The 15,002-nt window shown below is 46.9% G+C and overlaps 1 long non-coding RNA gene across 1 annotated transcript; it reads left to right on the top strand.

Annotated features, from left to right (window-relative positions):
* The first annotated feature begins 5,335 nt into the window (after positions 1-5,335).
* LOC123606114 lies at positions 5,336-14,577 on the top strand. The gene is made up of 3 exons (XR_006716110.1): positions 5,336-5,813; positions 12,455-12,533; positions 13,430-14,577. It is a non-coding gene; the product is annotated as an uncharacterized LOC123606114 (long non-coding RNA).
* Positions 14,578-15,002: the final 425 nt, after the last annotated feature.

Genomic DNA, 15,002 nt, shown 5'->3' with positions numbered 1-15,002 from the left:
ATTGAGATCATACCATGCACACTTTCAGACCACAAGGCTATGAAACTTGAAATCAACCACAGGAAAAAGTCTGGAAAACCTCCAAATGCATGGAGGTTAAAGGACATCCTACTAAATAACAAATGGGTCAACCAGACAATTAGAGAAGAAATTTAAACATATATGGAAACAAATGAAAATGAAACCACAACAATCCAAACCCTTTGGGATGCAGCAAAGGCAGTCCTGAGAGGAAAATACATTGCAATCCAGGCCTTTCTCAAGAAACACTAAAAATCCCAAATAAGAAATCTAACAGCGCACCTAAAAGAACTAGAAGCAGAACAGCAAAGAAACTGCAAACCCAGCAGAAGAGAAATAATAAAGATCAGAGCACAAAGAATATAGAATTCAAAACAAAACAAAACAAAAACCCCACAGGAACAGATCAATGAAACTGAGTTGGTTTTTGAAAAAATAAACAAAATTGATAAACCTCTAGCCAGGCTTCTCAGAAAGAAAAGAGAGAGGATCCAAATAGATAAAATCACAAATAAAAAATGGATTTATTACAAACAATCCCTCAGAAATACAACCAATTATCAGGGAATACTATGAAAAACTGTATATCAACAAACGGGACAAACTGGAAGAAATGGACAAATTCCTAAACACCCACACCACGCACTACCGAAACTCAAACACGAAGAAATAGAAAATATGAACAGACCCATAACTAGTGAAGAAATTGAATCAGTTATCAAAAATCTTCCAACAAATAAGAGTCCTGGACCAGATGGCTTCCCAGAGGAATTCTACAAGACATTTAAAGCAAAGTTAATACCTATCCTTCTCAAGCTATTCCAAAAAATAGAAATGGAAGGAAAATGTCTAGACTCCATGTAAAAAGCCAGCATTACTTTGATTCCCAAACACCAGACAGAGACCCAACAAAAAAGGAGAACTACAGGCCAATGTCCCTGATGAACATGGATGCAAAAATGTTCAACAAGATACCAGGAAATCAAATTCCACAGCATATAAAAAGAATTATTCATCATGATCAAGCGGGATTCATTCCTGGGCTGCAGGGCTCGTTCAATATGCACAAATCATTCAAGGTGATATATCACATTAATAAAAGAAAAGAACCATATGATCCTGTCAATCGATGAAGAAAAAGCATTTGACAAAATACAGCATCCTTTCTTAATAAAGACCCTCGAGAAAATCAGGATAGAAGGAACATACTTAAACGTCGTAAAAGCCATTTATGAAAAGCCCACAGTTAATATCATCCTTCATGTGGAAAAACAGAGCTCTCCCCTGAGATCAGGAACACGACAGGAAAGTCCACTCTCACTGCTATTATTTAACATAGTGTTGGAAGTCCTAGGATCAACAGACAACAAAATGAAATAAAAGGCATCAAAATTGGCAAAGAAGAAGTCAAACTTTCACCTTTTGCATACGACATGATGCTCTACATGGAAAACCCGACAGACTCCACTAAAAGTCTGCTAGAACTGATCCATGAATTCAGCAAAGTCTCAGGGTACAAAATCAATGTCCAGATATCAGTGCATTTTTATACACCAATAATGAAGCAACAGAAAGAGAAATAAAGAAACTGATCCCACTTACAATTGTACCAAGAACCATAAAATACCTAGGAATAAACCTAACCAAAGATGTAAAAGATCTGTATGTGGAAAACTATAGAAAGCTTATGAAGGAAATTGAAAAAGACACAAAGAAATGGAAAAACATTCCATGCTCACAGATTGGAAGAATAAACATTGTTAAAATGCCAATACTACCCAAAGCAATCTACACATTCAATGCAATCCCAATCAATATTTCACGGACTCTCTCCTCAAGGCTAGAACAAACACTCCTAAAATTTGTGTGGAACCACAAAAGCCCCTAAATAGCCGAAGTAATATTGAAGAAGAAAACCGAAGTGGGAGACATCACAATCCCAGACTTTAGCCTGTACTATAAAGCTGTAATCACCAAGACAGTATGGTATTGGCAAAAAGCAGACACATAGACCAATGGAATAGAGACCCCAGAATTGGACCCACAAATATATGGCCAACTAAGATTTGACAAAGCAAGGAAGAGTATCCAATGGAAAAAAAAGTACCTTCAACAAATGTTGCTGGGAAAACCGGACAGCAATATGCAGAAGAATGAAATTAGACCACTTTCTTACACCATACACAAAAATAAACTCAAAATGGATAGAAGACCTGAATGTGAGACAGGAAACCATCAAAATCCTAGAGGAGAAAGCAGACAACAACCTCTTTGACCTCAGCCACAGCGATTTCTTCACACATCTTCAAAGGCAAGGGAATTAAAAGCAAAATGAACTATTGGGACCTCATCAAGATAAAAAGCTTCTGCACTGCGAAGGAAAGAATCAATGAAACTAAAAGGCAACCAAGGGAATGGGAAAAGATATTTGCAAATGACATATCAGACAAAGGGCTAGTATCCAAAATCTATAAAAAACTCACCAAACACCACACCCGAAAAATAATCCAGTGAAGAAATGGGTAGAAATGTGTGGCCAACCAAAACACTAGTTTATTTGAAGGTTCCCAGGGAGAATGCTTGTAGATAGGCTATGCCAGTGGTTAAGGGCAGATCCCACCTCCCATGTGCGACAAGAGAAAGGGAAGGCAGATACCTATTTCCTAGATTTGACCAATGCCCATTTGAAATGCAGGACTATGACTCACCTCATGGTGATTCCGATCCCATTGCTGCTTTTCTAACTTTTCCTCAGTTCACACACCAAGACCAACGTTCTGTCCCATACCAACCAAGGTCCAAGGATTGGAGTGAAGAACCAGGCCTTTCCTGAGTCAATGTAGAGCTCTCAGAGTCAGATTCCTGACAGGACAGCTAGCACGCCTGTCCCTGAGCCCTCGATGCATAGCAGGCCACACTATCGTGGTAATGGGTAGACACATGAACCCCAGATCCTAATTGACTGAGATACCCTCGTTTGGAAGAAAAGACAGTGAATGTGCACAGTGAACCGATCAGCACACAAAAAGCCTTTTGAATCAATGGTGCACCATAGCCTCGTTCAACCCTATTGATCATCAGAGGAAAGCATATTCTTCATGACTGAGAATAACTGCTGCCCCTATCTCCCGACATGATGTGCAAAAGGACAAGAGAAGCCAAAGCTTCCCTCTATTTCTTAAGAGATAATGTGGGTCTCTTGCTCACAGGGCTCCAAGGGGCATCCTTTGAGGTACTCCTTTAGCCAACCCAACAAGGGTTCTTCTGATGCCTTAGCGAGCCAGCGTGCTAATATATTGTGCTGATCACACTGTTCTAAACATTACCCGATCTCCTTTAATGAAGAACTCTGGCCCTCGGTGTACCAAGTTTCATGACATTGCTTTCTTCTCCACCACGGTTCCTCTTGGGATCCCCACAAATTCAGTTGCCCAGAGTCATAGCACTGGCTCCCAAATGTGCAATGTGGACTAGCCCTTGTGTCTGTGGGACAGGTTGAGTAAAAAGGGGCCCTGGCATTTTGGTTTCAGGATTCCGTGGACATCCAGAGCCTTAGGCCATTCGAAGGGGTCCAGTTGAGAACTGTTTCTGTGGAGGCTGAGCCACATGCAATTGAGGGAAGCTGGCCTCGATGCCCATAGAAAATTAAGTTTAACATGCCCTTGCAAATGGATCACATTCCCATTGGATGGAAATGGTGAACGTACATTGGTCTACTGGAGCCATTCCCTTTCCTTCCTGTCATTCTGACTCAGTCTGTGTTCACCCTTCTGAGCCATGGAGCTGGCACTGACACAGAGGGCACCAAAGGATGAGGGTTTGTTGCCCACTCAGTCCCTCGCTCAGTGACAGCCATGAGCAAGGCATATCTGAAAGGAGAATAGCCCTCCAATTCCTGGGCTTGGTGACTGGCTGTTTGTAGCAAGGGGTGGGGGAGGCTAGCCAGCTTGCCTCATTGTTCTGCCTGATGGAGGGGCCTTCCTTCTGAAAAGCAGACAGTTCACACAGGAGCAGGAGTCTCCAGAAGCTCGTCAGCACAAGAAGAGCCCTGTACAGGAAGAGGGCCCCAAATGCCCCTTTCCACACTTTGGAGGAAGACCTGGGAGCCTTTGACTACAGCACTGTCACTGCTTACTCCATTCAATGATTGGAAATGTGAGAAAAGCAAAGTCCAGGACTCTCTAGGTCCTTCTGAAGGAAGAACGCAGGCCTGTTGCTCCCATGGTCCGAGATGCGGACGCTAGATGGCGATGTTGCCTAAGGTTTCTAGTGTTTCTTCTTTTTTCCCATAGCCAGGTTGCCAGGAGCTGGTGCTGGACCCTTCTCTACATAATTCCCCTTTCAATCTCTGAAGACCTCTGACCCTCCTTATCCACTGTAATATATCTTTGCTCTCTTGTAGAAACAAGGTTCTTCCCACAATCTGTTCAGAGTCAGTGTCTCGTGGTCATATCCTCTGCCTTCCACCCGGAGTCTGACTCAGTCCTTGAGACTGTGAGACTGTGGGCTCCATCTTCAGTAATTCATTAGATTCCAGAAGTATGTGGCTCTCGATAGGCCCAGGAATTTTTAGTTGCCCAGTAACGGATGTTTGTGTGAAGACTGTGCCAGAGATTTGGGCAGGGAGCTGGCCTCCTTTTTGCCAAGGGCCAATGAAGGAAGATACCTTCTTTCCAAGTGGGTCTCAATTACCACCAAAAATGTCAGACTTGGGGCACCACTTGGGTCCATTTCCTTCCCCTATCTTTATTTCTGACTTTATTTCCCCTTTAAAAGCCACAGAGCCATCAGTCACTCAGCTGGCACCCCTGGGTAGGCATCAAATTCCCACTCTGCTTCTGTGCTCAGGGAGAGCGCTCAGGCTCTGATCTGACAAAGGAAAGATGGCCTTCAGACCCTGAGTGCTGGTTGCTTGGCTTGCTGGGGTATGGGAGGTGAGGGGGAGCCATCTTCCTCCCTGAGCTGGGTGATTGATTTGCCTTCATTCCAGGAAGCACACAGTTTGTACATAGGCAGTACGGACCAGGCCATGGTCAGTACAGGAAGAGTCTTTTCCAGCAATAGGGAACCAAGTCCTTGTTCCAGACTCCTGAGCAAGAGCCAGTAGAACCCAATAGCGACACCTCCAGTACTGCTGCCTCCATCAACTGCTACAAAAAGTTGGGGGGACAGACATAGCCAGAAATCTCTGGCTCCAATAGAATGAATGGAGGTTTCTTACTGACAGGGCTTTCAGTGTGCCCTTTCAGAGGGTGCCCTTTTCCTAAGCCCATGGGCATTTCTATTTCCAGATACAAGCAGCTTGATAGGAGACTGTGCTGGGTACTTCATTCTCAGCATTCTCCAAATCTCAAGTGTGATGAAGAACTCAGAATCTGTGTCTCCATTTCCACCACTTAGCCTTTTTCATCCAAAGGGTTTCTGCATGGACTTTATGCAGAGCCAGTGTCTTAGAGTAATATCCTTTTCTTTCAGCTTGGGACTTTGGTGGTGTCCTTTGGATGGTGATATAGGTCTTCCTTTGTGGCCACCCCCCACACCTAATGTGTGTAGAGATACAGAGGGAGAGTGCTTGAGGGTAGTCGAAGCCAGTGGTTAGGGGAGGATCCTGCCTCCTGTGTGGGAGAAGAAGAGGGGATGATAGACATGTGCCCCTCTTTGATTTGACCCATGCCCATTGGGTTGCAGAACTTGGACTCAACTTCCTATCCCGTTGCTTTTCTCACCTGGTCACAGTCACCCACCAAGACCGAGGGGCTGCCCTGTCCACAACCAAATTCCAAGGATTGGAGGTGAGTTTCCAGTATTTCCTGAGTCAATAGAGGGCTCTCAGAGTCTGATGTCCCAGAGGTCAGCTGACACTCTGCCCCGTAGCTCTTGTTGCTGAGCAGGGTATTATAGCAAGAGTAAGGAATTGCTCTTCCTTGGCAACAAGGTTCTCCCTGGAATCTTGTCAGAGTCAGTGTCTCAGAGTTATGTCTCTTCTTATTCAGTGAGGAGTCTGGTACAATCCTGGTGACTGTGTGAGGGGTTTGGCCACAGGGGCCGTGGGCATTGGGTTTCAGATTTTGTGGACATCACCAGGCCTAGGGTATCTAGTACTGCAGGTGCCCAGTGGAGAACGCTTGTGTGTAGGCAAGCCCGAGGTTTGAGGAAGGGAGCCGGCCTCCTGTCTGGATCGAGATTGAATTCAGAAAGAGATCTCTTTCCTAGATGGGCACCACTCCCTTTGGAGATGCAGAACTTTGGCACTGCTGGCTCGCACTCATCCCCATGCCATCGCTGCTTTTCTAGCTAGGTCTCTGTTCGCATTCCAGGAACATGGGGCTGTCACTTACACAGCCATGGCTGTATGAATGTTGCCAGTTTCCCAGTCAGTTGCTGAGGAAATTGAAGACTCTGGGTCTAATATCCCAAAGAAAACCTGGCCCTCCCATCCCAGAGCCCATGGTGCTGATTAGCTGGCTAAGGAATGCACGAGCACGGGTAGCCAGTTGGCCTCCCTCCCCTCACAAATGGTGACCCCTTCCTTTGGAAGTACAGCAGGTTTTCGTGTGGGCGGGATGCTCCAGGATCTGGTCAGTACAGAAAGTATCTTTGGATGGAATACCGCACCAAGTCCCACTTCCAAATACTTGCTCATCTGCCAGGAGCACAACGCTGCTACAGCTGTATCACTGCTGCCCCTCTGGACTGATGGCAAGGGCAGGACACCCACCCAGAGCCAGGTCTTTCCCTCTGATGCTGAAGGAAGAATCTGGGCAGGCTTCTTGCGGTCAGGGCTTTTGGGTGGAACTTACAGATGGCACCATTTGCCAAAGCCTACAGATGTTTCTCATTCCCGAGGTGTCAGTCAGCGAGCTGGGGAAGTTGGTGCTAGTCACGTCACTCTCCACTTGATCTCATTCTTATCCCTGATGCAGAACTCTGGCCCTTCCTCTATCCATTTTCACCCCTTTGCTCTGTTTTCACTCTGAGCCCTCCCTGGGCTCCATTCCATGTGGGTGTCTTAGAGTCATACCCTGGGCCCCCAACTGGGGATTCGGGTCCATTCCCTGTGACTGTGGCACATGTTTGACCAAAGGGCCCTTGGCTCTTCAGCAGGATAGTCCTTCCTGTATGATGGTTTGTCTCTGCGTAAGACTCTCAGGACTCAGAGTTCTGGCCAAGTAGGCCTGTAGTTTTGTGTTTGTTTTTGTTTTGCCACAGGGACAGACCCTCAGACCCTCTCAGGCTTTCAAGCCTCTTGAAAAGACAAGAATAAGTGTAAAATGGGAAGTTGTTGCAATATGTGAAGGACACTCAGGGCAAGATCGATTTATTGCAAACCAGTGCAACCTTCATGATATGTGAACAGGCAAGGCAAGCCTGGTCTAGTATCTCCCTCTGCATTTCTTCCAGGTATATTGCACACTGGCCAACATCTTGACTCAGTTTATCCTCATTATGGGTTATTCCTGGCTTGTTCAACACGTCACATCATGCATAGCCCTTTCATGTGAGGGTACACTTGTGGGAGCACATTAGTCCTCCAACGTGGAATGGGAGAAGTGGACTGGTATGGAGGCAAAGACCAGGTGCTGCCCTCGTGGGTTCCACCCTATCTGCCAGTCCCTGCCTGCTGCCATTGTTTTGGGGGCTCTTGTCAACCTCGTCCTGCCAGCCAGAACTGTCACCCTTGCTGCTGTTGAGTATGCTGAAGGAGGACAGGGCTGCACAGGACAATACCATGGTTGCCACACCATGACCATAGGGTGGCTTTGCAGGGCCACTGAAGCAGCTATGGCACTGCCTAATACACAAGGCTGTTCATGCCTTGGCACCTGACCTAGAAACCTCCTTGTGGTCGTGCCCTGCACCCAGGACTGCCTGTGATCCTGCTGGCCCCTCTGCCCCAGGTGGAAGGAAGGTAAATCCATGTCTGAGTAAGTGCAAGTGCTGCCATTAGCAGTGGGTGGGCTGCTTTGCTTGGTGCCCACCTTCCATATGCACAGGCTTCTGTGAAAACCTATCCCTGGGCACCGGCTGAGTAAGTGACTTCTAAGTCTCAATGGGGACAATGTTAGACCTAGGGCCAAGGCAAGGGAGTGGCCATAAGGAGGGCCAAAGATCAATATTGCCAGTGGCAATAGGATCGATCTGGTAAGGGGCTATGCAACTTCACGTCCCCTCAACTAAGAAAGGAGGCCAGCTCCTTTCCCAGCCCTCTGGCCCAGTTGAATTGCAAACATTCCCTTCTGGGCCCTTCCAGTGCCCTAGGCCTCTGAATGCCCTGCATGGTTTTGACACCCACCTGCCAGGGGCCCTGTGGCCAAACCTGCAGAGTCACAAGCACTGGACTAGGATCCCCAACAGAATGCCGAGGATATTCTGCTGAGAGACGACATGCAATGGACCCCAGAGAGGACCTGGTTTGGAAACAGAGCAAAAGGGTGAAAATGGATCCATGGAGGGCCAGAGTTCTTCATTAGGGATGAGAATGGGATGATGTGGAGAATGAAGTGACTAGTGCCATTTTCTAGCAAGCTGGCTGTCTCAGGAAGAAGCAACACCAGTGGCCTTTGGTGAAGGGAGGCCCCCTACAGGCTACACCTGGGAGGCCTGTCAGCAAGGGGGCTGCAGTCTTCCCTCAGAAAGAGACAGAAAGCCCTGCCTTTGGGTGTGTTTCTTGCCCTTTCCCACTAGTAGACAGGGGTGGCAGGGACTCAGCTGTGCCTGATGATCAAATGGTTAGACCCCAGCCTGGTGCAGTATTCCTTTCAAAGTCCCTTTGTGCCCTGACCAGGACCTAGAGCACGGTGCACATGCACGAATCATCTACTCTGCAGGATGAAGGCACCTCTGTCAGCCAGGGGAGGAAGGCCAGCTGGCTACCCATCCCTGCAATGACTCCAGCTGACTAAGCACCAAGCCTCCAGCAACAGAGAGGCCTGTTTTCCTCTGGGATTCCAGACACTGAGAGCTGTCCATTGGCTCAGGAACTGACTGGGCATGCCACACCAATGTGTGCACCCAGGCTGTGCACCTGACACAGCCCGATGGATCCTGGAATCTTCCTGTTGAAACACAGGACATTCTTCTGAGGCTCTTGCTCCTCATGGCTCCGAGGTAGCCCCAATTTGAACAGAGAGCAATCAAATGCAAATGGGCACTTGGAGGACTAAAGTTCTTCCTTACAGAACAGAATGGGCTAAAGTTAGAATTAAGTGCCTACTCTGGTCTCCTGGCAGGCTAGCTGTCCGGGGTGTAAGAGGCACTTGAGGGCTGGTGTCAAAGGAAACCTCCATGGGATACACCTGAGAGTGATATTCTGCAGTAGCTGTGTACTCTTCCCTCAGAAACAGAGGGAAAAGGGGTTTGGGTGGTTTCTCCTGTCCTTCCCATCAGGGAATAGATGCAGCATTGATTCAGAGCCAGGGCTTCCCGTTGTCAGCAGGTGATCAAGTGTTTGCAACCTGGACCTGATGCAGTAGATCTTGAAAGGGCCCTCCCTTTCTGTGCTGACCAGGTCCCGAGGCCTAGTGTGCATATGGGAGTCATCGGTGACACAGAATGAAGGCATCTCTGCACTTCACTGCACTCACCAGAGCTGGCCATGTACCAAGCACTCAGGGACAAGAAGGTCATCCTTCCTCTGATATAAAGGTACTGTTTGCTCTTACGGAGCACAGGACCGGAGCACAGGAAGTTTAGCACCAATCTTTGGGCTCTGCTTGTGTGAAGTTGAGTGGAAGCCCAGTTGTCCCTGAATGTGACCCAAGAATTAGAAAACAGCAAATTTGTGGGGATGGCTACAAGGGAGGCCAAGGCTCTACATTACACATGGGACTTAGGTTATGCTGCTGTGCACATCTATCTTCTTTCTCCCAGCTGCATGTGTAAGGCCAGTCCCTCCCTAAACCTCTGGGACCGCCTCCACGCATCCAGACATACACAGCTTGGCACCTTCCTATGCCCTAGGCCTCACTGTGCCCAGAGTTCTAATGGGATATTAGAAGGTGTCCTGTTGCCAGTTTATTCAGAGTCCCCAGGACTCAGCCAGAGCCCCCAGTTTAAAGTGGAGGATATTGCTCTGAGACACGGACTCTGAATGGACTCCAGCGAGACCCTAGTTTGAAAAAAAAAAAAAAAAAGAGCAAAATGATGGAAATAAATACACAGAGAGCAAACATGCTTCATTATAAACGAAAGCAGGATGAAGCTGAGAAGGGAGTGCCTAGCACAATCTCCCAAGAAGCTAAGTGTTGTCTGTAGTAAGAAACACCTGTGGGCTGGGGCAAAGGGAGCCATCCATTGCCTACACCTGGGTGCCCGGTTGGCACGAAGCCTACACTTTTCGTTCAGAAAGAGAAGGAAGGCTTCTTACCTGGGCTCCTTTGTATGCCCTACCCCTGAGGGCAAGGAAAGAGCAGTGATTCAGTGGTAGCAGGTCCGAGATCCCATTGAGGCTCTAGGTTTTGTAACCAAGTCACGCTCCAGTATTCCCTGTGAGGGCTTTTTTTTTTTTTTTTTTTTTTTTTGAATTGAATCATCCTGCAGTCCACTGTGCATGTCTGACCCATCTGCCTTAGAGAATGAAGATATTTCAGTCAGCCAGGGGAGGGAGGCAAGCTCCATCACAGAGATTACCAGGGCCAGTCAAGCAACAAGGGCTCATGGACAAGAGGGTCATTGTTCCCTGGGATAAAGTAACTGATTGCCTCACATAGCACAGGCCCAGAGTGGTAGTTCATCAGAAACCCTGGATGTTGGCTGTGTGGCTGACAGACCAATTCCTCCTGTTTGTGACCCATGACCTAGTTATGAAAACAGAAAATGGATGGGGATGGCTATAAGGAAGGCCAAGCTTCCTGAGGAGGTTAGGATAAAGCTGGAAATGAAATGTTTAACATAGTTTCTCCTTCAACCAGAAATAAGGCCAGCTCCCTCCCAAACCCTGGCATTTCCCACACATGGACACTCTGCTGGGCCCCTCCAAGGGCCCTATGCCTCCCATTGTCCACACACCTCTGAAAGGCACATAATGAGGGGTCCTGTGTCCCAACTATGCCAGAGACATCAGGACTTTGCCAGATTCCCCAACTTAAAGGAAAGGATATTTCTTCGAGACACTGGCTCTGAATTGCATCCAGGGAGAAATGACTTTGCAAACAGTAAAAAGTATTCATTGAAATGGAAATATGGAAGGCAAAAGTGCTTCATTATTGGTGAGAATGATCACAGAGTAGAATGAAGTGTCTAGAAGGACAATTTCCTAGCAAGGTCCTGTCTAAGGAGTAAGAAACTCCTGTGGCCAGAGACAAACTAAATCTCTAAAGGGAAACCTCCTGAAAGCCCAGTCTGCAAGAGGTCTCCATATTTCCTTCGGAAAGGGAGGGAAAGCTTCTGGCTTTAGCTGTTTTTCCTGTCCTTCCCTACAGGGGATAGAAGCAGCAGAGATTTGGGGGTAGTAGGTCCATGCCCCAGGCTTTTGCTCAAGTGTTTGGAAGCATTCCTGTGGCCCATCAGGTTTTGAATTGCCACTGTATGCACTGACTAGGTCTTGGAACATACCTATATGCATGGAATATGTGCTGTTTAGAATCTGAGACCAGGCACTAAGTGCTTTCTGACAGCATGGCAATCTCTCCTGTGTGTTGTCAGAAGAGTAAAAGGGGGTACCTAAGTGACTCAGTCGCTTAATCCTCTGGCTCTTGGTTTTGGCTCATGTCATGATCTCACAGTTTGTGAGTTCGATTCCCATGTTGGGCTTTGTGCTGACAAATCAGTCTGGAGCCTACTTCAGATTCTGTGTGTGTCTCTCAGCCCTTCCCCCTACTTGCACTCTCTCTCTCTCTCTCTCTCTCAAAATTAAATATTTAAAGAATATGAAAGAGAAAAAGTTGGGGCTCTTGGGTGGTTCAGTTGGTTAAGCATCAGATTATCACTAACGTCATGATCTCATGGTTTGCAATCTCGACCCCCACATCAGGTTCTCTTTGTCAGCATGGAGTCTGCTTGGGATCATCTGTCACTCTTTCTCTACCCCTCCTTGCCTGCAGACACACTATCTCTCTTTCTCTCTCAAAAATAAAAATAAACACAAAATAAAGAGGAAAAGGGACAGTGTTCCTATGAGAGATGAGAATGGGATAAGTCTGAGGGTGAAATGACTAGTACAATCTCCTGGCAACCTGACTGTCTCAGCAATAAGAAACACATGTGTGCTAGGGCAAAGGGAAACCCCCACTGTTTAAAGTGGGAGCCCACACGGCAAGATGCCTATATTCTTACTTGAAAAAGAGAAAGAAAGCTTTGGGATTTCATTTTTCCCTTCCCATCCTATCAGTGGATAGAGGCAGCAGTGATTCAAGGGTAGTTGGTTTGCACTCAAGTGTTTAGAACTGGGCTGTGGGGCAGGAGTTCTTGAATGGTCTCTTTCTGTGCTAAGCAGGTCCTCAAGAATACTGCCCAGGGGTGAACCAACTGCTCTTCAGAGTGAAAGCATCTTTAACAGCCATAAAAGGAGACAGGTTGGTTAACCATCATTTCTTTTATTAACCAGCCAAACTCCAAGTACTCCCACGAAGGCAATCTTTCCTTTGGGATATCAAAAACTGATTGCTCTTGGTTAGCACAGACCAGAGTCAGAGCTCATTAGGAACGGCTGGGCACTCACTATGTGGGGGACAGCCCTATTGCCCTTGTCAGGGACTCAAGACATACTTATCAATACAGCCAGGGAATTGGAATAGCTACACACAGGGCCAAAAGTTTTCATTTCAGCTGAGAATGGGATAAAGCTGAGAATGAACTATCTAGCTCCATGTTCCTCTTGTCCCAGAAGTGAAGAGAGCTCCCTCCTGACACCTCTGACCCTGACTACACACCAGCATTCCTGCTGGGCACCTTGAAATGCCCTGGGCTTATCTTTGTCCACAGAGTACTGAGAGGCCATTTTTGAGGGACCCTGTGGCCCAGCATATCCCAGAGTGACAAGAACTTGGCCAGACTCCCTAGTTCAAAGTAGAGGAAATGGCTCTGAGACACTTTGCCTCAAGGGACAACAGGGAGAACTGAGCCTGAAAAAGCAACAGGGTGGAGGAGAATACACAGAAGTCCAAAGTTCTTTATCAACAGAAGAGAATGGGTTATATCAAAAACTGAAGTGACTGGCACAATCTCCTGGCAAGATGGTTGTCTCAGGAGTAAGAATACTGTGTAGGCTAGGACAAAGGGAAACCTCCTGCATTGTTCCTTCAGAAGGAGAGGGAAAGTTTCTGGCATTGATTTTTTTCTTTTTCCCCTGACCTCTGAGGCAGTCATGCTACACAGTTACCAGTTTCTGGCTTGTGGCTGACCCTCAAGTATTTGGAAAAGTGGCTCTGTTGCACTGGTCCTCAAATGGGCTATTTCTGCACATTCTCAGGTCCTGAAGAATACTGCAAATGGGTGAACTGTCTGTGCTTCAGATGAAGGCATCTGTAGCAGCCAATGGTTGGAGTTCTGCTGTCTAACTATTACCATGACAACTCCAGGCTTTCAAGCACCAAGTCATCAGTGACTGTGGTCAGTGCATCCTTTTGTGTATCAGAAACTGAATGCTTTCAGTTAGAATGGGAGCAGCGTGAAAACTTTCCACCAATCCCTGGTTTGTCACTGAGTAATTGACAGACTCACTGTGCCTAGGGGGGACCAAGATATAATTTGACAAAGCACAGAGGACGGGGCACCTGGGTGGCTCAGTCGGTTAAATGGCTGACTCTTGATTTCAGCTCAGGTCATGACTTCATGGTTGTGAAGTCTAGCCCCACATAGGCTTTGTGCTCACAGTGTGGAGCCTGCTTTGGATCCTCTGTGTCCCTCTTTTTGCCCCTACCCCACTCATGCTCTCTCTCTCTCTCTCTCTCTGTGTTTCTCTTTCATCAAAAATGAGAAATATTTAAAAACAAGTTTCAAAAAAAGAAAGAAAATCAGTGATGGAATGGGAATGGACATATGGAGGGCCAAAGTTCTTCCTTTCCTATGAGAAAGGGATCAAGCAGAGAATAGAATGACTAGTATAATCTATTTGAAGCTGGCTGTCTTCAGAATAAGAAGCACATCTGCACTGGGGAAAGGTAAAAACACCACTGGTTTTACCTAGAAGCTACTCCAGAGGAAACCTTCATCTGGAATTCAAGTGAGAATGGGGTACAACTAAACATGTAATGTATGGCTCAGTGTTTTCTTGTTGCAGAAGGAGGACTGGTTTTCTCCTAACTCCTCTCAACCTGCCTACAGGCAAACATTCCATGCTGGGCCCCTCAAATGCACTAGGTTTCCTGATGTATGTATGGTTATAAAACACATGTGGTGCGAGGCCCCATGGCCCAAAGTATCCCAGAGTCCAGAGAACTTGACCCAAGCCCTCAGTTAAAATGAGCCAGAATTGGTTTTAAAATCTGGCCCCAAACGCCTACCAGAGGAAACCTAGTTTGAAAAAAAGAACAAAAATGGACATGGATACACAGAGGCCCAAAGTTCTTTCTTACAGAGGAGAATTGGATAAAGCAAAGAATAAAGTGACTAACATAATCTCAAGTGTAAGACACACCAATGGTTTGGGCCCAAGGAAATGTCCATTCACTACACCTGATGCCCCTATCACAAGAAATGTTCATCCACAAGGTTGGTAAGCCAGGGATTCTTCTGGCCATTGCCCTTTCTCTTGCCCTTTCCATCAAGTATAGATGCAATATTCCTTCAGTGATTCAAGGTCAGTCTCCCTTCGGACCTTCAAGTGTTTGGAACCAGGCTCTGGTGGAGGAGTCTTTGCCTGGGCTCTTTCTGCACTGACCCATGTCTGGGAGCAAACTGCCCATCTGAGAGCCTTCTGCTTTTCAGAATGAAGGCAGCTCAAGGAGCCCGGTGAGGCACACAATCAGGGCAAACATTCCCATGCCACCTGCAGCCTGTCAAGCACCACACTTTCAGTCCAAGTAAAGCAATATTCTCTTTGT

Source organism: Leopardus geoffroyi, chromosome A2, assembly GCF_018350155.1.
Source record: "Leopardus geoffroyi isolate Oge1 chromosome A2, O.geoffroyi_Oge1_pat1.0, whole genome shotgun sequence".
Lineage (NCBI taxonomy): Eukaryota > Metazoa > Chordata > Mammalia > Carnivora > Felidae > Leopardus > Leopardus geoffroyi.
Note: the sequence above shows the minus strand (reverse complement) of the source record. Positions and strands in the feature narration are given on the sequence as shown.